A 25,298-nucleotide genomic window follows, 5' to 3' on the forward strand; every position below is an offset into this window, starting at 1 on the left:
ACTTTAAGTTACTTTAAATTCCTCTCAATTCTTTTCTTAATCAAAGTTCCCCCACATTCATTGTTATTTCAAAAATCATTTTGGGGCAAAAATTTAATATTCCTCTCCTTATTTTTGTTTAACAAATATTGTGGAAGAGAAAAATTTTCCTTTGGGGCATTTATTTAAGTTTGTGCATATCTTTTAAACATTCACTGTAACAACATGAAGAATAATGGTATTTAAATAATAAAGAGAGAGGGAAATGGAAACAGAAATAAAAGGAGGCAGCAGCCGAAGCATTCGTCGACGACATTGCACTTTGAATATAATAACTCGAAAATTTTTACACAAGGACTCATCGACGAACACCGGGAGTTTGTCGACAAGCGCATAAGTAGGTCTTGTCAATGAAGCCACGCCTCGTCGACGAGAAGATACCGAGAAAGGGTTTTTAGGCAGTCTGAATTTCGTCGACGAGAAGGTAAGGTTTGTCGATGAAATTACTTAAGGACTCGTCGACGAGGTGACGTTTCTCGTCGACGAATCTAGCTCTATAAATAGTGAAAACCCATATTTTTTATGGAAATTTAGCGCAGGAAACCCTCTCTTTCTCTCTCTACGCCCCTTCCTCCTTCCATCTTCCATTCCGGCCCCGTTTCATGCCGGATCAATGATCTAAAGCCTCCACGACGCTCCTGGCGAAGTTCTCTACAAGTTTGCTAGAGCTGATCATAGGAGAAGTTGGTTTGGAATTCATCCCAAATTCAGGGTAAGACATTTTATTTATATTATGTCTTCCTCGTAGGTATAAGAAATGTTGTAGGTAAGAAAATACTGATGTTTTGTTCTAGGGGATGTTATTTTTAGGGTATTGAGTGGAGAACCCTACAGGTGTAGGGCTAGAGTTCAGTGAGAGGCTTTTCAGATTTAAGGTAAGGGAAACATGCTATGCTAGGAGTTTTAAGAATGTTAACAGAGATTTCATAGATACATATATTCTAGTTTGTTATATAGTTTTTACAGAATAAGAGTTTTAATGTCTGTGTGGCCTGAGTAGATATTTACCTGATGTAGAATTTATACAGTGTTTCAGCATATCATGTTATATAGCATATATATATATATATATATACAGATATTCACAGATATTTAATAGACAGATTTATATAGATTTTATTCAGTTCAGTATATTATAGTATTTATAGAATATCATGTTTTCATAAATGTCATAACACACAGTTTATATAGACAGTTTATGAAAACAATTTATAGTTATAGCATCAAGATTCTACGGTTACTCAGATATTATAGTATTTACAGTACAGAATCATAGCGTTATGGCTATTTTGGAAACATGATGAAAATAGCAAATATATATATAAATGTACTTATATAGTATCAGATCCCTGTGGAAATATTACAGACAGATACAGAATACAGAGCACGGTACTGTTGCTAATACAGATAGAATGCAACCACATATCTTAGATAGTGTGTGGGAACCATCAACCGTGCTCGAAGAGTTTGCAGCTCCCCAGTTCATTGGGTTGAGGGAGCCGGTTTGACGACGTAGTAGCTAGTCCCGCACCTAGGAGAGTATGCAGTTTGGCTGGGCTGAGGTAGTATAGAGTATAGTGACTTATCTGGAGAGCCGACCAGGTTAAGTCTCGCCTAAGGGCCACACAACCCTGTCATGAGGGGTCAAATCATGACATACAGAGTCTTAGGGAAAGAACACGATTATGTATATGTATATAGTTTTATAGCATTTGTTAGTATGATATTAGCAGTATAAAAGATGGAAAGTTCAGATGATACAAATGTTTTAAATTACTATAAATGTGTTTTACTGATTTGCCAAATTTTATGGTTTTAAATATTGTTATTATAGTTTTATGACTCGGTCGCCACACACTAGTAATAGCATATTTCCACTTACTAATCGTCGACTCACCCCATTACTTTACCATTTTTCAGGTGAGCTAGTTAGGCGAGCAGATCAGGCTCGCGGATAGAGAGTCTTCTTGATTACCCTGGTTGTAGGGTGAGTTTGTGACAGAGTTTTTGTATTTTTGGGGTATTTGACACTAGAGAGAGAGAGAGAGAGAGAGAGAGAGAGATGTGTTATGTAGCTATGGTTTGAAAATATTGAATTCTAGTATTGTATATATATGTATATGTGGTTATATAATTTATGTTTTTCGCTGCATAGGGGTGTCCATTACATACAGATATCAGAGTAATTTATTATCATAAAAAAATGATATAAATTTTAAGGACGTTACATTCACTCTCACTTATACTTTATTGTTGAAAATCATTTTGAGAGTATTCCTCAAAGTTTTTCTCATACATTTTATTGATTAATATTTCTTTGGGAAAACTTGTTATTGCTTGTGAAACTTGCACATCCATAGCAAGATTCAAAGGCTCACTTGTGTTTTCTTTGTAAAAATCTTTTTGAGCCATAACCCTAGCTTCCCTTGAAAATTATTTGAAAAATTATTTTTGGGGAAATGTCCTAGGGATACTAAAAGGAGAACCCTGAGCATACTCTTTGCTTGAAAGGTTTCTCATATTTTTGAGAAAATTATTTTTCTTACTCTAGGGTTTTGTTTGAATATAATTTAGAGAGAAAAATCACACATACACGCTTGAGATTTATTTCATATCATACATGAGTGGTCGAAAGAGGATTGCATTGGTAGAAGCACTTTTTGTTGTACAAATATTAAATCTATGGTACTCCCGATGTGTGGTAAAGAAAGAAGATTGCATTGGCATGTAACGTGCACTGGATAGACTTAGACCCAATTAAGAAAGTCTTGGATTGGTTCAGACTCGGTTAGGAGAACTAGGAGAGCATCATCCTGTAAGGTGTAGTTGTAGATTGGGGTCAACCCTATAATCTGACATGGGGTATTCCTCATCCAGTAAGGAGAGGAGGTTGTAACCGGTGTCGCTCCACCTATTAAGTGAGTAATTAATGGAATCCTCTTTCTGGCTCGCTTGAGGCAGGGACATAGGTTTGTTTGGCCAAACCTCGATAACAAATATCGTGTTACTCTTTCTCTTCCTTATACTCTTCATTTTCGGCACTTTATTTTTTGTACATGTATGTTTAATTATTTATTGTCTTGATTGTTCTTACATACATTTTTTGAATATTGGGTGTATTGGAATCTGTTTCGAAAAACACTAGGTTGTGATATACTACTTGTGGATTAGAATTTAACCTAGGAATAGTTTTAAATTTCCAATTTACTCCCCTCTTGGGATTACACCAATTACATCAATTGGTATCAGAGCCTCGTATCATTATACTTAAACATTTTTGCAAAAGATCGCAATGGCTCTCATTGGTGTATCCCCATTCGGAGAGGGATAGTCATTTACCAATCCTCCTTTATTTTGTCATGTCAATTACACCACCTAAAAAATTAGAATGAGCATATTTATAAAATCAATGGATTGAAGGGTCTAGAAAATGATTGTCAATGGAATTAGTATGCAAACAAATGAAAATGATGTTACTTTAGTGCATGGAATTCAATTGTCATGGACATGCTATACCATGCTTTAGATAATAATATTTTTCGTCAAATTATGGCATGTAATTGTGTGAGAGAAATATGGGAAGAGCTAGACAGAAGATATGGAGAGGTAAAGAAAGAAGTGACCACCACTCTTGAGGGATCACGATCAAATATTCAGGAAGTGGTAATTCATGAAAAAAGTGCATTAGTCAATGAGGTAAACGTATCTTATTCTATCATAACTACTAATGGATTTGATGATTATTGTGCTGAATGTTGCTATACACTATATGTTGAATCATCTGACTACCTTAGTGATAAATCTGTTAATCATGCATGCAATAATTCATGTGATAGTTGTTGTGATAAATTTTGTGATGAATCTTGCAATGAGTTTAATGATGAAAGCATGCTCTTTAACAAAAAGCTAGAAAAAACGTTATTTAAAATGCAGAAGCTTCTAGTTAGGATGCCTAAACATAAAACCTTCCTAAGAGATGAAAATAAAAAGGTGGCAAATCATTTAAAAAAATTAAAAGAATATCATGCCACTCTAGAGAGGAAAAAGGTTGAAATAATTTTGAAAAGCATTTGCTTAGAAATGAAAACTGAAGATTACTCTAAAATGTTTTTCAAATTCACAAGTGAGGAAGATAACCCGAATAAACCCTTAGGAGTTAAAAGAAACAATATTTTCAAAAAGGGTTCAAAACTATCAAATAAATCCCATAATCATTTGTATGCCTCATCGAGGAAAAGTATAATGAATAAGCATAATCACTCACGCATATACAAATCTTGCTAATATTGTAAAAGAAAATGGCATATTCAGTTTACTAGTCCATCTAGAAGTGCCAGAGGCATGGATAAGAAAATGCTATGGGTAATTATGAAGGCAATTTCCTTATGACCAAAGGAAGATTAGATTCCAATAGAAATCATATAAATATTTAAATTCTTCCTTAAATATTAGGTTTATTATTTAAATCAAAAGGGGTAATGATGACTAAAGGCTAGGAAGTGGTCCATGCTTAAGTGTCAAATCTTAGTATATGCACCCACTATACAAAATTCTGCATACTAAGAACCTTAGAAAATCAAGCCAACATGGAAATTCATGTAATAGATCCAATCCAATAACTTAATGCATGTATATCATAATGATTCGGTAAAATATGAGAAGATTGGCTACCACATGCAAAAATCATCATATCTTGAACAATATCTCAAAGACATGCTAAGGTAAAAACCACTTTCAAATGGATAAGGCATCTGTGCATGGTTTATATTTCTTAATGCTTAACTCTTGCTTAAATATGAATGTCTTAAGTTAAGCTTATTTTGTCCACTGCACAAATTCGAGTTTTAGGGGATCCATCTTGTTATATTTCATTTATCCCTAAACTCATTTCTAAACATAAAAGTCTTGATCAAAATGATAGTCGTCACTCTTGGCTTAAGCACTATTAATCATAAACTCCTTATTCTTCTAGTGCTTATTAAAAGTCATCCTTCTTGGAATTAAAATTAGGGGCATTCACTAAGGGATTCAATTTTTATTGTTAAATCAAAATATTTGCTTTGAACTTTAAATATAAAAATTCTCTATTTTGGTTCATCTCCTCCATAAGAAATCTTTACCATAACACAATCACATTAAGTAAAGATTTTACATATTCATTGGATCATATCCTTACTCTAAATCGTGATCATATTTAAAAAATACCCTCCAGTAATGGCCAACTAGAAATGTCCAAAGAGCAGCATTTAAGAAATTCATATTCTCTCAAATGCTCTTTGACAAAGTAGTTAGGACATATTCACTACTACAAAAATATTCTAAATAGTGTCCTGCTTCTCTGAATACTCTTTTGAACTTAATAAGTATTTCGATCTTTAAGAGTATTTAGTCAAATTCTCTTCACCAACACTCAAATTTTAATCAAATCCTTTAGAGCTTCACATCCTTAAAATGGGTGGAATTTCTAAAATGACTGCACTGGGTTTTAATTCAGATGAGATTTCCAAGTTCAGAGAAACCTATGCATATGCAGTTAAAATCCAAAGCCATTCGAACTTGCACCTCTCACATATTGAGATTCATTAGAAAAGAGGCAGTAACAGGCTTATCATAAGCAATATTTACTGTGACTCTTTGGTCCAATAAGCCTAGGTAATCAAAGCCTAGTTTTAACTCACTTAAAATCTAGAGCACTTGGCTAATATGAAAGTAAGTTTAGTGCATAACTGAGGGGGAGAATTCCTCTTTCATGACTATATACATTAAAATGCACTCACAATCATAATATATATTTATATGTCATTATGAATAGCATTGCAGCATACTATCCATATATTGCTGATTAATTAAATTCATTTAATGGATAGTTAGCATATGTTCACTGCATTGAGCTCTCACTGCCCATTCTTTGCTTAATGCTTATATTGTCTGATGGATAGTCATTTATGTTCAAATGCCCATGTCTACTAAAATGCATGCCTATATGGAACGCCAACTGCATTGCTGATATAGTATCTTTGTTGACTTTAGTGTAATCCCAAAAGATGGGTGAATTGAATATTTAAAATTTTTATTTCCCAGGTTGACTAACCAGCAGCAGTATTTCACAAACATAGGGTCAATTTAAAGCATATATGAAATAAACCAATAGATACAACTGCAATTAATTTTATCCAAATAAATTAAACAAACAAGCACGATATCGTAAAGCGGATAAAATAAAGATGCCACCAAATGTGTTATCGAGGTTCGGAAAATGTGCCTACATCCCCGCCTCTAGCTCACAAGCCCGAGGATTCCACTAAATCTCACTTCATGAGTGGAGTGACACCGAATACAACACTCTCAACCTTTACAACCAATCCTTATGGTCAATATCAACACCCCCTCAGACCACGCCATGAATATAATAGATAATCAATTCTATTTTGAGTACAATTTCAATGCTTCTAACACAAGCAAATTTGTACAATATTACAATCTTAAATATATGCACTCATATATGATAAGATCTTTTGCTCAATTGAGATTTTCTAAAACAATATTTCAGCTCTCAATAACAGTGTATATGTGCGTGTATACATGAGAGTAATTACCTTTGATTCAAGACAAATAAAATCAGTATATTATCAAAGGGGCTTTGAATCTCAAAGAGAAAATATCAACACAATATTTTTCAAGTATAAGCCCAAATAAGATTAGGTTTCAAGCTTGCTCAAAAGAATTTTATCGAAAATGCAAGCAAGCTTTCGAATCTGGCAATGAAGATGCCAAGACTCAGAAGCTAACAAGAGTTCTTCTCAAAAAGATATTTATCAATCAAATATATTGAGAAAAAAACCCTAGCTTTACTCTCCAAGAAAAATATCAATCAATACACGAAAATGAGAGTAATGAGCTTCAAGAACAATTATATGTAGGCACACAGCAAGTGAGAATCAAACTCCCTCTAACTTGCAATTAGTTAGCAAGAAAGGAGTAAGAAATTAATAATCTCTGGTTTTAAAAAGATTTTTCAAGCAATAATATGAGAGAGTATGAAATATAGGCTTGAAAATATGAAGTATATACAATGGGAGTTCAAGAAAAATCAAAGAGAATTTTTTTCTAATTATATTGCTAATTGTGTGCTAATCTTGACAAATGAGGGGTGTATAAAGAATTCCCTTAATTTTAGACCGTCAGGGACACGGAGGGAATTTCTGACAAGTTTAATTAATAATTAACCCTTATTTCAAACTAATTACCGTGGTAAAAATATGCGAACCCGAGAGGTTCGGTTGCCCGGTGATAAGGGTCAATCGCCTAAACAGACACAATAAGTTTGAAATAATTTCAAGGTTTGGTAGCGCGAGGACACTAGTCAGCTAAGTGAGCCTGGGTGATTTTCCAACCTTTTGAGGTTCAATCGCCTAGCCATGAGTTCGATTTTTCGATTTATGGGCTTCGGTTTGTTAAGGCACTTTTGAACTGATCGCTCGGTCGGCTATGGAAGGTGGGAAAGGACAAGGTCGTGGTTCGGTCGACCATGGACAATGCGTTCAAATATAATTTGGTCAATTGAGTAAGTCAAAAGTTGACTTCTTGGTCATTCAATCAACCAAGGCATTTATAACGCAAGCAAGTCGGTCACTCGACCCCTTCGAAAAATATATTTCTTTCTTTTGACCTTATTTGATTCAATCCCTATTTTGTGTGTTTGCGAATAGGCTTAAGGGATTTTTCATGTAGTGCTTAGGAACCTAAGGTCAGTCTATGGGCTTTTGAGTTAAGCCAAAAATCCAACGTCAGTTGACCATCCCTAAGGTCAATCTACGGTTTTGAGCATTTAGTCATATCATGCATGTGATGCAGTTATTACAAACCATATTATATTACAAATCCAAATGAATTGAATGCAATTACAACAATAAAAAGGGTTTTCATTCCTTTTGCTTCTTCAAAAGCCATATAAAGCTTGAACTTTATGGTCCATATGGCTTTCTTGTGCTCCTACCCTTAGTGCATGCAAAGGATGATCATGTTTAAACAAATCAGTGCACAGGTAAGAACCATTGGATTTGTCATAATCAAAACAGGAGGGACTCATAGAGTCAACATTCTCCCCCTTTTTGATGATGAAAAATACCAATAAGAAAAAGTGGGAAAAATCTAACAGGCTCCCCCTAAGAATATGCATAATAAAAATTTAGAATAAAGCTCAAGCATATTTGGAAGAAAGATTCAAAAAAAATCATTATGTCATTTTAAATTTTAGTTACCCAGTTTTGCATATTTCTCCCCCTTTTGGCATCAGCAAAAGGGTCGAGATATAAGCTGATATAAGTATGCAGTGGATAATAATCATTCATATACAAGATATAGCTTTGGGAAGATTTTTAGAAATTTTGGCAGCATGTCGTTTGAAAGTAGAGCGTTCCCCAAAAAAATTTGTATATCAATGACTTGATTGATTTCAACATATAGTTTACAATATCTGCATCAATCAACTCAAACAGTCCAGTAGGAATCAAGGTAGTTTATATAATAAGTACATTACTTCCAACATCCACAAGATAGTATACTCATGTAGTGCAATATGGATAACAAAAGTGATCTCACAAATTATGAATTATATTTATAATTGATGTGAGAAATTATTTATCATTTCAGAGCCATGATTTTCTAAGTTAAGTAGCTCCCCCTCAATTTATGCACTTAACCATACTTCTAGGTGGCATCTCTACTGTGCAATAGACCTAATTCACGTCTAATCTATATAAATCTATCCCCTGAAGAGGTTTTGTGAATATGTCAGCCCTTTGTTCATTAGTGCACACGAACTCAAATGTCACATCCCCCTTTTGCACATGATCATGAATAAAATGATGTCTAATTTCAATGTGTATGGTTCGTGAATGTGAGATGGGATTCTTTGAGATATTGATTGCACTAGTGTTATCACATTTGATTGGAACCATGTCATAGTGCAAACCAAATCCATAAGTTGTTGCTTCATATAAAGTGTTTGAGTACAACAACTTCCAACCGCAATATATTCAGCTTCGGCTGTGGATAAGGCAACTGGGTTTTTTTTTTTTTTTTTTTAGAGAACCAAGAAACCAGAGATTGTCCTAAGTAATGACAAGTGCCGCTAGTGCTTTTTTCGATCTACTTTGCTATCGGGAAAGTCAGCATCCGTGTAACTAACAATCTCAAATGAAGTGTTCTTAGTGTACCACAATCCTAATTCAATAGTCCCAACAAGGTACCTAAGTATCCTTCTAAGTGCTAACAAGTGTGACTCTTTAGGTGCAACCTAAAATCTAGCACACATGCAAACACATTTAAGTAACTGATGCTAGACCCCAAATTTCGTTAGGTCCAAAGGGGTTAGTGCTTGATTCACCTTTAACTCTCCATACTTTCTTAATTTTCACATTTCTATTTCTAAATGGACAGTTAAATTGAATATGACCTATCTGTTTGCATTTATAACATGTCATTTGTCGGAATGATTCTTTAGGTGGGATGTGTGCATTTGATTTACGAGTAAAATGTCCCAAATAAAGATCATTTCGTCTTACGTTTTTAATTACATTAAAGCCAAGAACTTCTTTACCAAGCAAGTTTCTTTAGGCCCTAAGAAGTTTTTCAAAATTGTTTTGGCGCTCTGCAAATTTATAGATAATTTTGGAGCTATCCTCCAATTTTCTTTCAAGCTCAGTAATTTTCAAATTTTTTTCTTCTTGCCAAGTAGAGTGAACAGATTTTCCCATTTCAAAAAGCTTTGACCCATTTTTGTATTTATTTTCTAAATCAATATTCTTCTTAGTCAAATTTTCAAGTGATTTGCACACACAAATATATTCATGCTACAGTTCTTTATATGTAGGCATGCTATCAGAATCTGAATCATCATCAGAATAATAAGAAGATAAAGAGCAAGATGATAGTACCTCATCACTATGTGCCATCAAGCACAAGTTAGCAACCTCAAAGTCACTATAGTCTGTGTCTGAATCACTACTACAATGTTTGTCCCATGATGTGACGGCTTTCATTTCTTTCTTCTTTTTCCTTGATTCCTTTTTTAGTAATAGGCAGTCTAGTTTGATATGCCCAACTTTGTTATAGTTATAACATATGGGAGCATTTGATTTTTCTTTTCTTTTTCTTGATTCTCCCTTTTTAGATACTGAATCCCGAAACCTTCTATGTGGTCTACTATCACTACAAAAAAAAAAAAAAAAGGTTATTAGTGACGGTTTTGAATTAGTCGCTATATCTGCCGTTACTAATACTTATTAGTGACGAATGTTTCAAACCATCACTAATAATAGAGTATTAGTGATGGATTAAAAACGTGACTAAAAAAGCCAAGCCTGTCACTATAAATTCTATGCCGGCTCAATCAAAAATCGTCACTAAAGCCATAGTATTAGTGACGGTTTTAAATTCGTCACTAATGCTCTATTATTAGTGACGGTTTGAAAATCGTCACTATTGCTCACAGGCAACTATTAGTAACGGTTTTCAAACCATCACTAATACTATAAAACAGTCATTAATACTATATTATTAGTGACAGTTTGAAAACATTCACTAAAACTCTTTAAAAAAAAAAGACAATTATTAGTGACGGTTTTAAAACCTTCACTAATACTTAAATTTGACAATTAGTAGTGACAATTTTAAAATTGCCACTAATAATTTTAAATTAATTTTTTTTTAATTATTAATTCCTGTAAAAATCTGTAATTACATTTTCGTATACGTAACATTAAACCATAATTACTAAAAAATTCATAAATTTTTCAAAATTCTAATTCAAATTCAAATTTAAATAAAAATAAAAAGATATTATACAAATTCAAATTCAAATACAAATATATTATACAAATTCAAATCTAAATACAAATACATTATACAAATTCAAATTCAAATTCATTATCCTTCCCTTGCTCCTTCGATCTCTACCATAAAAACATCACAAAGCCGACAATCACAGCCACTGACGTCATCACAATCACCACCGCCCAGTTGAACTCCATCGACACCCACAGCGCCGCCTAGATTGACCTAAATATATTTTAATTCATTTTAAATAAATAAAATATATTTTAATTTAAAATTTATTTTGAACAAAAATCTTATTTCATTAAAGAAGACAATGGAACTTTAGCGTCGAGGATGGATCCACCATGATGGTGATGTGAGCTTTGAAAGTGAGAGACCATGGCAGCATGGGCGGCTATGGCTTGCTGCAGCGTCATCCTCGAGGGTGAAGTTCTCAAACAATAAGGCTCAATCTGCAATCTAGGGCCCAACATCAGAATCCTCGACCTTGATGGTGATGGAGCAGACGACGAGATCATGGAGGGTCATGAAGGACAATGAGGTCATGGATGACAGAAAAGGACGAAGAGGTCATGGATGGTGGTGGCTGCATCAACGATTCTTTATCTAGTTTACCCGGAGTTTCTTTTCAAAATTGATTTGAAATACGATAAGTTTGCCCATGTAGACAAAATGAATTTTAGCCTTTCATCTGATAGGTTGTCTCCTATAGTTAACGTATGATTTAAATATTAATTTTATTTCTCTTAAAGGGCATCAAGATTCAAGAGAAATAAAATTAATATTTAAATCATACCTTAACTATAGGAGACAACCTATCAGATGAAAGGCTAAAATTCATTTTGTTTACATAGGCTGGCTTATCGCATTTCAAATCAATTTTGAAAAGAAAATTCGAGTAAACTAGATAAAGAATAACCATCCACCCCACTATAAGAGTACTTGAACCTCTCAATTCTTACCTCCATGTCCATCATAAACTCCAAAGAATGAAGTGGAAGCATCTAGAACATAATATGCAGCATGCTAGAAAATCAAACATTCATAGTCAATAACAAAATATTCATACTACATACCCAAACAATTATTATTCAATCAGAGGAATTCAACAAGATGTTTGTTACTATCCAAGTGTGAAAAAAAGATGTCACAAATAAGTTTAACACATACTAATTCCCACAACTTGTGAAAATATGCACATGAGGAACAGATATTTCATACCTTATGAGCTGACTTGGCAAGTGCTCGCATATCGTAGCTTGTATGTGCATAAGAAATCAATTTTAACCACATAATGCAAGTGAATAGCATTATGTGACACCAAATAAGACAGCTAAATCCCGAACACATTCATATCTCATATATATAAGGCAGTCATTTTTACTTCTACAATGATAAATGATTCTATCCTCCATATTCAGCTCGTTAATTTCAGAATAAAAATCCTTTGACAAGAAAGAAGCAGCCTTCGGCACATGAAACAGATGAACCAGGTATGTTCCTTCTTACCACCTCCTCTTCAAAATTCTCTTGTTTGTTTGTTTGTTTTTTTTTTTTTCTTTTTGTTCTTGTAATCGTTTGTAAGTGAAATATATAACTTGAATTTAATTTTTTGTCAACTTAATATAGTTGTATATTGAATTTAATCAAGCATATCTATACAAGTCCAACAAGCCTACTCTTGCGTTTCAGCTTCAGTGTTCTGGCCAGGCAACTCCGCATTTTAAACACTAGACAAAATTTTCAAGCCCAGATAAAATAGCATTACTGCTTTTTTTTTTTTCTTTTTATCAGTCTACTCAATTATGATTATGTTAACAAAACCACGAACCCAATTCAAACTAGACTGCAAAACACAAAAATAACTTGAGCAAGCAATGTAATATAAACCCTGTTCTGCATTTTTTTTTTTTTTTTTTGTGTGGAAAAAACACATTTCTCAAAAAATTTATATAATTCTTCCATACCATGGATCCACATAGGATGGATCTCCATAAAAACACACAAGGCCTGTTTGGACGTGAAAAACGTTTAATGGGAGGAGGGTTTGATGCTTAATTGTTTTTGTTGTGTTTCTCAGGGGGAGCAAGAGGGGAGATGCAACATATTTTGCTTGTGCTTTTGGATATGTCTAAACCATGCATGGAACATCCCTTGCTTGAAATTTCAAATGTGTTCAAAAAAAAAAGGAACCATTTTTGATTTATTTTTTGTTTAAAAGTAAACTTGAATAAGTCCACACATAATTTTCTTTGGTGGTTCTTTCTTAACTTATCCTGGTGCTGCAAGTGCCTTTGAACTACTAAACTCAAAATTGATTCTTTACGACGTTAACAATGCATCAACGTTGTTCTAATTTGTTCCCTTGGCTACTAAAAATTGATTCTTTATAACCCCAAACCTCAGATCAAGCGAGAATCCGATGAAATGCGAGACAAAATCTTGAAGCACAAATGTACCTGAACATCAATGACAGAGAAGAGCATCCGGCCGTAGATTACAAGCAGAGACTATAGCAGTGGTGAAGCCATTGCCAATCTAGGGTTTACAATCCTCCTCCTCTCGACGACCTCCGCTCACCAAAACGAACAAGCTTCGTTTAACTTTGAAAAAGGAAATCGAATTGAAATTTGGGGAAAGAAGAGACGGCAGGAGGGAGAAGGAGGCGGGAGGAGAAAGAATAAATTTGGGAAAGTGGGGGAAATTATGCAGGTAAAAAAGCGGGGATTTCAGATTTTGAGCATCAATGATGGTTTCAAAACCGTCACTAATACCCCATTATTAGTGACGGTTCTCCCAAACAGTCACTAATACCCTTAAATATTTTTTTTTAATATTTTTTAAATAAAAACACTAGTAGTGACTGTTTCAAAATCGTCACTAATACCCCCTTATTAGTGACGGTTCTCCCAAACCATCACTAATACCTTTAACTATTTCTTTTTTAAAAATTTTTAAATGAAAACACTAGTAGTGACGGTTCCAAAACCATCACTAATACCCCCTTATTAGTGACAGTTCTCCCAAACCGTCACTAATACCCTTAACTATTTCTTTTTAAAAAATTTTGAAATGAAAACACTACTAGTGACGGTTTCAAAACCGTCACTAATACCCTGTTATTAGTGACGGTTCTCCTAAATCGTCACTAATACCCTTAACTATTTCTTTTTAAAAAAATTTTAAATGACAACACTAGTAGTGACGGTTTCAAAACCATCACTAATACCCTTAACTATTTCTTTTTTAAAATTTTTTAAATGAAAACACTAGTAGTGACGGTTTCAAAACCGTCACTAATACCCCCTTATTAGTGACGGTTCTCCCAAACTGTCACTAATACCCTTAACTATTTCTTTTTTAATATTTTTTTAATAAAAACACTAGTAGTGACGGTTTCAAAAGCATCACAAATACCCTTAACTATTTCTTTTTAAAAAAATTTTAAATGAAAACACTAATAGTGATGATTTCAAAACCGTCACTAATACCCCCTTATTAGTGACGGTTCTCCCAAACTGTCACTAATACCTTTTAACTATTTCTTTTTTAATATTTTTTAAATAAAAACACTAGTTGTGACGGTTCAAAACTGTCACTAATACCCTTAACCATTTATTTTTTAATATTTTTTAAATAAAAATACTAGTAGTGACAGTTTCAAAATCGTCACTAATACCCTAGAATCGTCACTAATATTTTCCCGAAAAAATTTTCGCGTGGAAATTGTTTACCGCCATGTTTATAGTGACAAAAGTGTTAGTAACGGTTTTAAATCGTCACTAATAGTGTCGTATTAGTGACAGCTACTAAAATCGTCACTAATGCTTAGACTATTAGTGACGGTTCTTAAAAACCGTCACTAATACCAACTTTTAGTGGCGAAATTGAATTCGTCACTAATACTTTCGTCACAAAAAACCAGTTTTTTTTGTAGTGTATTCTTTCTGAAGAATTTACTGAATTTCTTGGTAAGCATAGTCATATCATCTCCGAATTCTGGTTCACTACATTTACTAGAGCTGTTAGCAGTTATCCTCAAGGTAGTCACCTTCTTTGCTCAACTTTGTTCATTCAATCTCTCATTAATAGTTGTCTTGTATATGATGAGTAACCATATTAGTTCATCTAGAGACATTGCCTTTAAGTCTCTACCCTCAGCTATAGCAGTAGCCTTTGCTTCCCAAACAGGTGGCAATCCCCTAAGAATCTTTCTAATCATTTCATATGTGGGATATGTTTTGCCTAATGCATGTAATGAGTTAATGATGTGATTCAAACAAGTGTACATGCTCTGTATGGATTCACTAGTGTTCATCCTAAATGTTTCGTATTCACTAGTCAACATGTCAGTTCTGCTATCCTTAACATCTCTAGTACCCTCATAATTAACCTCTAATTCATCCCATATTTCCTCAGCAGTTGTGCATGTAATAACCCTATTGAATTCATTTACATCAAGTCCATAATATAAATTATTCGTAGCAGTTGTGTTTATACTTACAACTTTTATATCATTATTAGTGTGTTCATCCTCAGTCTTAGGTACTCTAACCTCCTCTACAGTTTTCATGGGAGCATAATTTCCTTTAGAGACGATTCTCCACACCTTCCAATCAATATTTTGAAGGTAAATACGCATCCTTTGTTTCCAAAAGGTGTAGTTCACACCACTAAAATAGGAGGATGTGTGGACGAGGGTCCCTCAAGAAAAGGGGTTACAGTGTTATGAGTCATTATGATTTTTTTTTTGTAGAAAAACGATTAAGTCTAAGCAACTAGGCTCTGATACCAATTATTGGAATTGGTGTATTCCCAAGAGGGGGGTGAATTGGATATTTAAAATTTTTCTTTCCTAGGTTGACTAACCAATAGCAGTATTTCACAAACCTAGGGTCAATCTAGAGCATATATGAAATAAACCAATTGATACAACTGCAAATAATTTTCTCCAAATAAATTAAACAAATAAGCACGATATAGTAAAGTGGATAAAATAAATATGACACCAGATGTGTTATCAAGGTTTAGCAAATGTGCCGACGTCCCCACCTCTAGCTCACAAGCCTAAGGATTCCACTAAAGCTCACTTCACGGGTGGAGCGACACCAAATACAACACCAGGTCAAATTACCAGTGCTAACCTCAACCTTTTCAACCAATCCATACTGACTAGATCAACACCCCCTCAGGTCATGCCTGGAATACAACAGATAATCAATACTATTTTGTGTATAATTTTAATGCTTCTAACAAAAGCATATTTGTACAATATTACAATCTAAAATATATTCACTCGCAGATGATAAGATCTTATGCTCACGTGAGATTTTCAAAATAAAATTTTAGCTCTCAATAATAGTGTATATATGTGTGTATACGTGAGAGTAATTACCTTTGATTCAAGAAAAATAAAATCAGCATATTATCTAAGGAACTTTGAATCTCAAAAAGAAAATCTCAACACAATATTTTTCAAGTATAAGCACAAACAAGATTAGGGTTCAATCTTGCTCAAAAGAATTTTATCTAAAATGCAAGCAAGCTTTCGAATCTGGAAATGAAGATGTCAAGACTCATAAGCTAACAAGAGTTCTTCTCAAAAAAATATTTATCAATCAAATATATTAAGAAAAAAACTCTAGCTTTACTCTCCAAGAAAAATATCAATCAATACACGAAAATGAAAGTAATGAGCTTCAAGAACAAATATATGTAGGCACACAACAAGTGAGAATCAAACTCCCTCTAACTTGCAATTAGTTTGCAAGAAAGGAGTAAGCAAAGAATACTCTCTGGTTTTAAAAAGATTTTTCAAGCAAGAATATGAGAGAGTATGAAATATAGGCTTTAAAATATGAAGTATATGATGTGGGAGTTCAAGAAAAATCAAAGAGAATTTTTTTTCTAATTATATTGCTAATTGTGTGCTAATCTGGACAAATGAGAGGTATATATAGAATTCCCTTTATTTTAGACCGTTAGGGACACGAGGGAATTTCTGAAAAGTTTAATTAGTAATTACCCCTGTTTTAAGCTAATCACCCCGATAAAAATATGCGAACTCAAGAGGTTCAATCACCCCATGATAAGGGCCGGTTGCCCGAACAGACACAATAAGTTTGAAATAATTTCAGGGTTCGGTAGCCTAGGGACACTGATCGACTAACTGAGCTAGGGAGATTTTCCAACCCTTCGAGGTCCGATCACCCTACCATGGGTTCAATTTGCCGGTTCATGGGCTTCGTCGAGGCACTTTTGAACTGATTGTTCGGTCGGCCGTGGAAGGAGGGAAAGAACAAGGTCAGGGTTCGGTTAATCGTGGAAAATGCGTTCAAATAAGATTCGATCAATTGAGCAAGTAAAATGCTGACTTCTTGGTCGTTGGGTCAACCAAGGCGTTTATAACGCCAATGAGTCGGTCGCCTGACCCCTTTGAAAAATATATTTCTTTCTTTTGACCTTATTTGATTCAATTCCTATTTTGTGTGTTTGCAAATTGGCTTAAGGGATTTTTCATGTAGGGCATAGGAACCTAAGGTCAGTCTATGGACTTTTGAATTAAGCCAAAAATCTAACGTCGGTCAACCATCCCTAAGGTTAATCTATGGCCTTGAGCATTTAGTCCTATCATGCATGTGATGCAGTTATTACAAACCATATTATATTTCAAACCCAAATGAATTGAATGTTATTACAACAATAAAAAGGGTCTTAATTCCTTTTTCTTCTTCAAGAGAGCCATATAAAGCTTGAACTTTATGCTCTCTATGACTTCCTTGTGTTCCTACCCTTTGTGCATGCAAAGAATGATCTTGTTCAAACAACTTAGTTTAGTGCACAGGTAAGAACCATTGGATTTGTCATAATCAAAACAAGTGGGACTCATAGAGTCAACAATCTTGTGTTTTGCATGCTAGTAGTGGATATAAGTTCTTCCATGCTTGAACTAAATGATATCTGCATAAAGTAGATTATTATAAATTACTTGCTTGAATCTATCAGGTACAGATTTTATGGGAAAATATCCAATTTACATACGGTATGCCTGCAAAATTTCAAAAATTTCCCAAAATAAAACCGTATACAACAATGATTATGATGAAATGAATGTTAAAATATTTTACAATGATGATTATGATAAAATGAATGTTAAAATATATTTTAAAGGGTGAGTAAAAATTTATTGAATATTAAACGTCATCCTTACATAATCATCAAATATTTAGGGGAGCTAAGCCCTATTCTTAGGAAAAAAGCATAAAGGACTCACATGCATCACTTCGCTTTTTGAATATTGAGGCTCTTCTAAAAAACCTTGAACATCATATCCAGCTCTTAAAGCATTATGATTAGATATGGATTGTTCTATGTTATGAGCACTATTGCAATGCCTTAATATATATTCTCTGATGCATTTGTAGTCTATAAGGTGACTATACTGATCAAGTGATAAAGATAGCATTAATTAATACTCAATATTGTTGCTCTTTTGGAAATAGCTTATACTGCTAGGCATAGTGAAATTAGTATCTAACTAGTATAAGCAATTTATTTCATCTAAGCTTGGACTCAAATTGAAAGGGGGAGATTTTAAATAAACCCTAATTCTATTGCTAAAGCACAGCTTAGAACCATAGATTACTATGGCCCGTATGTTTGGTAAAATGAATTTCACCCATAATAAATCTCTAACCCATTGCATCTAGGCTCGCCTTAAAATTCATAGGGGGAGCTCATGAAAAATAAATTCATATTTTGTTATGCTCACCATGTCACGCCCCGAACCCACTAAGTAGGGCTCAGGTGTGAAGAGACCATTCACATGTCTCTGATACCATATCTAACATTCACGCACTGGAAATAATTAAACATTCTCCATTGTAATACCATAGTTTTATACTATACATCCCAAAAGTGTATCCCTTCACTTTATATTACAAAACCAGGAAAAAATAAAGACATCAACTTAAAAGTTCGAATATCTACATCCACTCACAATCATAAAACTAAACCTTGCCCTTGGAGCTTTCTAAGCTCAATCACCTGAAGGACCTAAAAAGATAATAATCCGTTGGGGTGAGGCACCTCTTAGTAAGGAAGAAATAAACTATAGCATTGTGTGAAAGAAGAGTTTCAATATATATAAAATATAGCCATTTCTTAATTCACCACAATAGAGCATACACATACATATCCAAGCACACAAACATAAATATTTATCGATGAAAGTTCTCGAGGATAGGGAAGATTACACGCTCATACATTTACCTTCCCTCTGCTCTGATACCATTTGAAACTGTACCCTTTGATTTGGGTGTGGCTACAATTGATACCAATCAGGGCACTCACCTTTCACAGTAAGCCCCCGGGTGGAGAGATTAACTTTGCCATAAATATTCTCATACCAGTATTCACACATATTCACATCAATAATCTCTGTTGATTTAGGTGTAATCCTAAGAGGGGGGGGGGGTGAATTGGGTATTTTAAAAATTCTTTCAAACTTATTTACCAATTAATCCCTATGTCTAAGATTTAACCAATTACTTATCAAGTTTGTGAGAAATCATTCAACAAACATGCATGCAAGCTGGATATTTAAATGCAATGCGGAAAATAAAGAGATAAGGGAAGAGAGAATGCAAACACGATTTTTATGAGATTCAGCCAACTCGGCCTACGTCCTCGCCTTGAGCAACCCACTCAAAAATTCCACTATAATCCCTGCTCCTTAAATTGGGACGGTGCTTCCCTTACAATCCGCCGCTTACAAGAGGTACAGCTCCCTCCTACTCTGGTGCTTACAAGAGATACACCTCTCTCATCAAACCTGGTTCACACACCGAACCATGAATGTAATGTAATCTGTAAAACACTCAAAATTGTTTCCAAACAAAGCTAGTAAGTACAATTCAAATTTCTAATACATTACCATATGATGAAATTTGAAGCTCAGAATGTATGAAACGATACAATCGTTTATTAATGATATGCTTCAACACATAAATCCCTTTTTATCAAATCTCCCAAAAATATTTACATAACTCAATGCTTTGGAGAAATCTTTGAATACAAACGCAAATTTGAAGATTGCAAAGATTTTAAACACACTTTGCCAAAAACAATATTTCTCTCAAGATTTCAATCTCAATGTGATCTTGGTATTATTTGACTTAATGTATATATATAAGTATATCTATATGATGAGAATACCAATGATCAACAAACTTAATATATGATTTTCAGAAAATATCCTTCAATATATATATATATATATATATATATATATATATATATATATATATATATATATATATATATATACAGTTATGCACTTCTAAGGATATCTAACCAAATAGTTTAGAAATATTCAAACATCAAGTCTTTAGCTAAGAACACACTTGAATGTTACTCTCTAATCAATGGCCTAATAAAAACTTTCTCAAATATTGAACTTGTCAAAAACAATCTTTATATGAATGTGAAAACTCAATATCAAACTTCTCTAAAGATATTTAAACAAGTGATGAGATTAGAAGCTTTTGAAAATATTAACTTGAATCACCAAACCTCAACACCAAGATGAGATCAAAATGTATACATGAGGTCCCTTTTAGTTTTATGAACATATTTGCCGAAGGAAAATGAATATAGGATGGAGTGCAGGCAAACGTGTAGCAATCAGCTCAAGTTTCTCACTTTTCTTTCAAAAATATGTTCTCTTCTCTTCACGTTGATCTTAGCTAACGTACTAGGGTTTAGATATTCAGTATATATAGTTATCTTGACCTTAGAATAGATCTTGACTGTTGGATCAAAAGATAGCTCGTGTGTTTGCACATTAAAAGATTAGATTTTTAAGTTTTCCCGTAGGTTCAGGCGACTGAAATGGAGTTGAGGCTCCTGAAGTGGTGAGTTTAGGCGCCTGAAATGCCAAGTTCAAGCGACCGAAGTGCCTCGACCAGATTCTGTTTTTCACCTTAATTCTTCAAGCGACTGAGCTTAATCTTCAAGCTCTTGAAGAAATACTTCAAACGACTGAGGTTGATTTCAGGCTACCGAAGTTCCCATTTTTTGAATTTTTCTTCTCTAATTTAAAATTATGTTTTGCTCTCTTTCTTGGATCTTTTATAAAAAAATTTTCTAGGGTTTTAAGAATATTTCTAAGTTTATGAATGTTCCCTAATGATGTTCATGAAATGCATGAGTCCTAAAGTCATTCTAGGGTATATGCTGAGCCTCATACTAAATCATATGAAAATGTAAATACATGAGTTCTAAGTACCCATTCTCATGACGGTCTTGAAATTTTCCACTTGCATCTTGATTCTTGTACTCTTTGAGTTCCATGGATCTTGCCAAGATATGTATGCTTTACTTTATGTCTTCCATGACTCATTATCCTTCCGTGTATGCTTAATATAGCTCATGTTCACAAACTCAATGCATAGATCAAATACCAAATGATTTGTCATTATCAAAACCAGATTGGACTCGTAGAGTTAACAATCTCATATAGTCTACAAACATATACACCATAGTTCATCCACGCAAGAAAACAATACATACATTTGATCTCGGTACGTGGCCTATATAGGACTACTGCGTACTACACAGTATGTGGCCCATATAGGACTATTGCGTACTACCCAATACGTGATCCACATAGGACTACTGCATATAACACAGTACATGGCCTAAATAGAGCAACTATATACTACCCAATACGTTGCCCACATAGGACTACTGCGTATGACACAGTACGCGACCCACATAAAGCTATTGCATATAGCATAGTACGTGGTCACAGTACGTGACACACATAGGGCAACTGCGTACTTCACTATACGTGGCCCGACGTAGGGTAGCTACGTACTTCACTACACATTTACAGTCACAACAAACAGTATTCACAACCAACCAATATTCACCACCAAACAATGTTCACAGCCAAGTAGTATTCACAAATAAACTACATTACCAAACAGGCAGTATTCACAAGCAAATTGTATTCACAACCGAACAGTATTACAACCAGTTAATTATGAAAGGTTATTCTCATGCCACACGATTTCTTTTTCCCCAAATATGATTTTTAATAAAAAAAAATTATTATTTTCAATTGCTTAAACCATTCAGAAAATCATACTAAAATTATACAGTTCCTATACAAAAAAAAATTGATTCAAATTTAATAAAAAGCGTGGTATAATTTTATTCCCCTTACCTATTCCTCAAAATTCAGCCCAAATCAATCGAAAAATGGAACCCTATATTCCAAAAATCCCAACTTAATCAGTTCAACCCCAGGATATTTATCATTTAAAATCTCCTAGGCCCACACACTCCCAAAAATTAATTTAATATTAAAAATATCCTACTTATCCTAATTTTGGAGTGGTGCCCAAGAACTCTAAATCAAGTTTCTGCTCCGGCTAACTTGAAGAGAATCACCCCAAGAACCTCGAGGTGGTTTCTGATCATCGAATCAGGCTAAATTCGGGCCAAAATCGAAGAGAGAAGGTGGTAGAGTCGAACCCTAGAGAGAGAGAGAGAGAGAGAGAGAGAGAGGAGACAAAATTTTCACGTGAAAAATGGATCCAACACCTCTTTATAATCTGGCGTTCATCGACGAGTCTAAAAGTTTCGTCGATGAACCGAAGAAGGATATTCATCAACGAGAACATCGGGTTTGTCTATGAGTAGATTAAAATATGAATTTTCCCCGCTCTCAGTAATTACTCATTGACGAGACTCGTGTACTCGTTGACGAGATTCAGAAGGACGTTCGTCGACAAAGAAAACAAGTTCATCGACGAGTCCCTGCTGATGCCCCTTTTAAATTTCTTTTCTCTTTATTTATTTCCCTTTTTTACTTTATTTATTTTTCTTTTAATTTCTAGGTTCAGGTTATTACATTCTCCCCCCTTAAAAATTTTTTTCCTCGAAATTCTTTAATCAACATATATTTTATCACACATTTCACACATTTCAATCTATTCTAGCATGTGAACAATTGCATCACCCAAAATCAAATGAAACTTATTATTTATCCCAAACATAAACACATTACCTGTGCCTCTAGCAGTGTTTGTTTCAGTTGGGGCAAGTGTATTGACACGCGTTGGTCTGCCGCATGGCACTGGATTATTCCCCCAATTCTTATTTGAAGCGGGTGTGTTGCTCGGCCATCCCTGGTTTTGACCTAGCGGTTCATGACAATATCGACCTATGTGGTTGTACTTGCCGCACTAGTGACACATAGGACCCTTACCCTAGCATTCTCCCCAATGCCTCCGATTACACCTCGCAGAGTAAGAGGGTGTGGAGTTACCCCGATGTCCTTGATCACTCCTAATTGGCCTCTGACCCCTGATATCTTTGTCTCCTTCCCATGGACTCTGTCTGACATTATCATGGGAGCTAGGAGACATGGTTCTCTTCCTCTACTCTGACATCCTTAAACATCCCTACAGGCTCAACTCTGCAATAGAGACTTTATCCACCAATTTTGAAAAGTTCTGTATCTGTAAGCATGCCACATGATTGTGGATTCTCTGTTTCAAGCCCCTCTTAAACCACCTCACCTTTTTATATTCATCTAGGACCATAAAAAAAGCAAAGCAAGAAAGCTCCACGAACCTAGCAGCCTATTGGTGCACAGTGAGATGCCCTTGTGTCAGGTTGAAGAAGTCCTCCGCTTTTGCATTCCTGGTGGCGGCGGGAAAATATCAGTCGTAGAAGACCTCCTTGAAACACTTCCATGTCATAATAGTAGGTACTGCCTACTACTCTTCCAATGGCTTTACTTCCAGCCACCACCACTCGACCTCTCATGTCAGTTTGAAAGTGGTGAAGAGAACCTTCTGTTTCTTAGTGCAATCCAGAACTGTCAGTATCTTCTCCATCTCCTACACCCAATTCTCTGCTATGATTGGATCTAAACCTCCCACAAAAGAAGAGGGTTTCAAGAGGGTAAATTGATCGACCAAACAGCCTTGGTTCACAAGTGGGCAGCTCGATCCCTTAGGGTCCCGCCTCATCTCTTCCCTGATCTACCAGGCTATACCTCGCAATAGTCAGGAGGTTTCAATCTCATCTCCACTAGATGCCCCCAACTTATTTTCCCCTCTATCATCCACACCTTTACCTCTAGGATCCATTTTGAAGATATAATAGAGGCAGGTTTAAAATCTCCACATCTTAACATAACTGGCATAGTTATAAAATAAGAAACCAGATTGATATTCAAATCCTTAATTAAACACCTAACACCCAATTAACCTTAATCATCTTAACCTTCGAGTTCTAATTCCAAGTTTTAGTCTCCCTACTCTGAAACATCACCGTCGAGGGATTTTCCATGGTTTTTTGAAACTGTCGGCTAATTCAGAAAATCATAGAAGTCTCAAGGGATTTCTGCCTCCAGGTTATGAAAAAATACTCAAATTCCTATCAATACCTTAATCTACCCGTTTTTTACCCTCATCCTAATTCGAACCTATACTTTGGTATTAATCCTTCTAAAGTCTATAGAATCTATAACCTAAAGCTCTGATACCACTTTGTCACACCCCGAACTTGCCAAGTGGGGTCCGAGTGTGAAGAGATCATTTATACATCTCTGATACCATATCTAACATACACACAGTGGAAATAATTAAACATTCTCCATTGTAATACCAGAGTTCTATACTATACATCCTAAAAGTGTATCCCTTCACTTTACATTACATAACCAGAAAAATATAAAGACATCAACTTAAAAGTTTGAATATCTACATCCACTCACAATCACAAAACTAAACCCTGCCCTTGGAGTTTTCTAAGCTCGATCACCCGAAGAACCTAAAAAGATAATAATTCATTGGGGTGAGACATCTCTCAGTAAGGAAGAAATAAACTATAGCAGTGTGTGGCAGAAGAGTTTCAATATATATAAAATATACTCATTTCTTTATTCACCACAACAAAACATACACATACCTATCAAAGCACACAAACATAAATAATTATCGGTGAAAGTTCCTGAGGATAAGGAAGATTACACGCCCATACATGTACCTTTCCTCTGCTTTGTTACTATTTGTAATCGTACCCTTTGATTCAGGTGTGGCTACAACTGACATTGATTAGAGCACTCACCTTTCACAGTAAGCCTTCTGGCAGAGAGATTCACTTTGCCATAAATATTCTTATACCACTATTCACACATATTCACATCAATCATCTCACATAGTCTACAAATATATACACCACAATCCATCCACATAGGAAAAAAATACATACATTTGATCTCAGTACATGGCTAACATAGGACTATTGCGTACTACACAATACGTGACCCACATCGGACTACTACGTACTACCCAATACGTGGCCCACATAGGACTACTACGTTTAACATAATATGTGGC

Source organism: Malania oleifera, chromosome 9 (genome assembly GCF_029873635.1).
Source record: "Malania oleifera isolate guangnan ecotype guangnan chromosome 9, ASM2987363v1, whole genome shotgun sequence".
Classification (NCBI taxonomy): Eukaryota; Viridiplantae; Streptophyta; class Magnoliopsida; order Santalales; family Ximeniaceae; genus Malania; species Malania oleifera.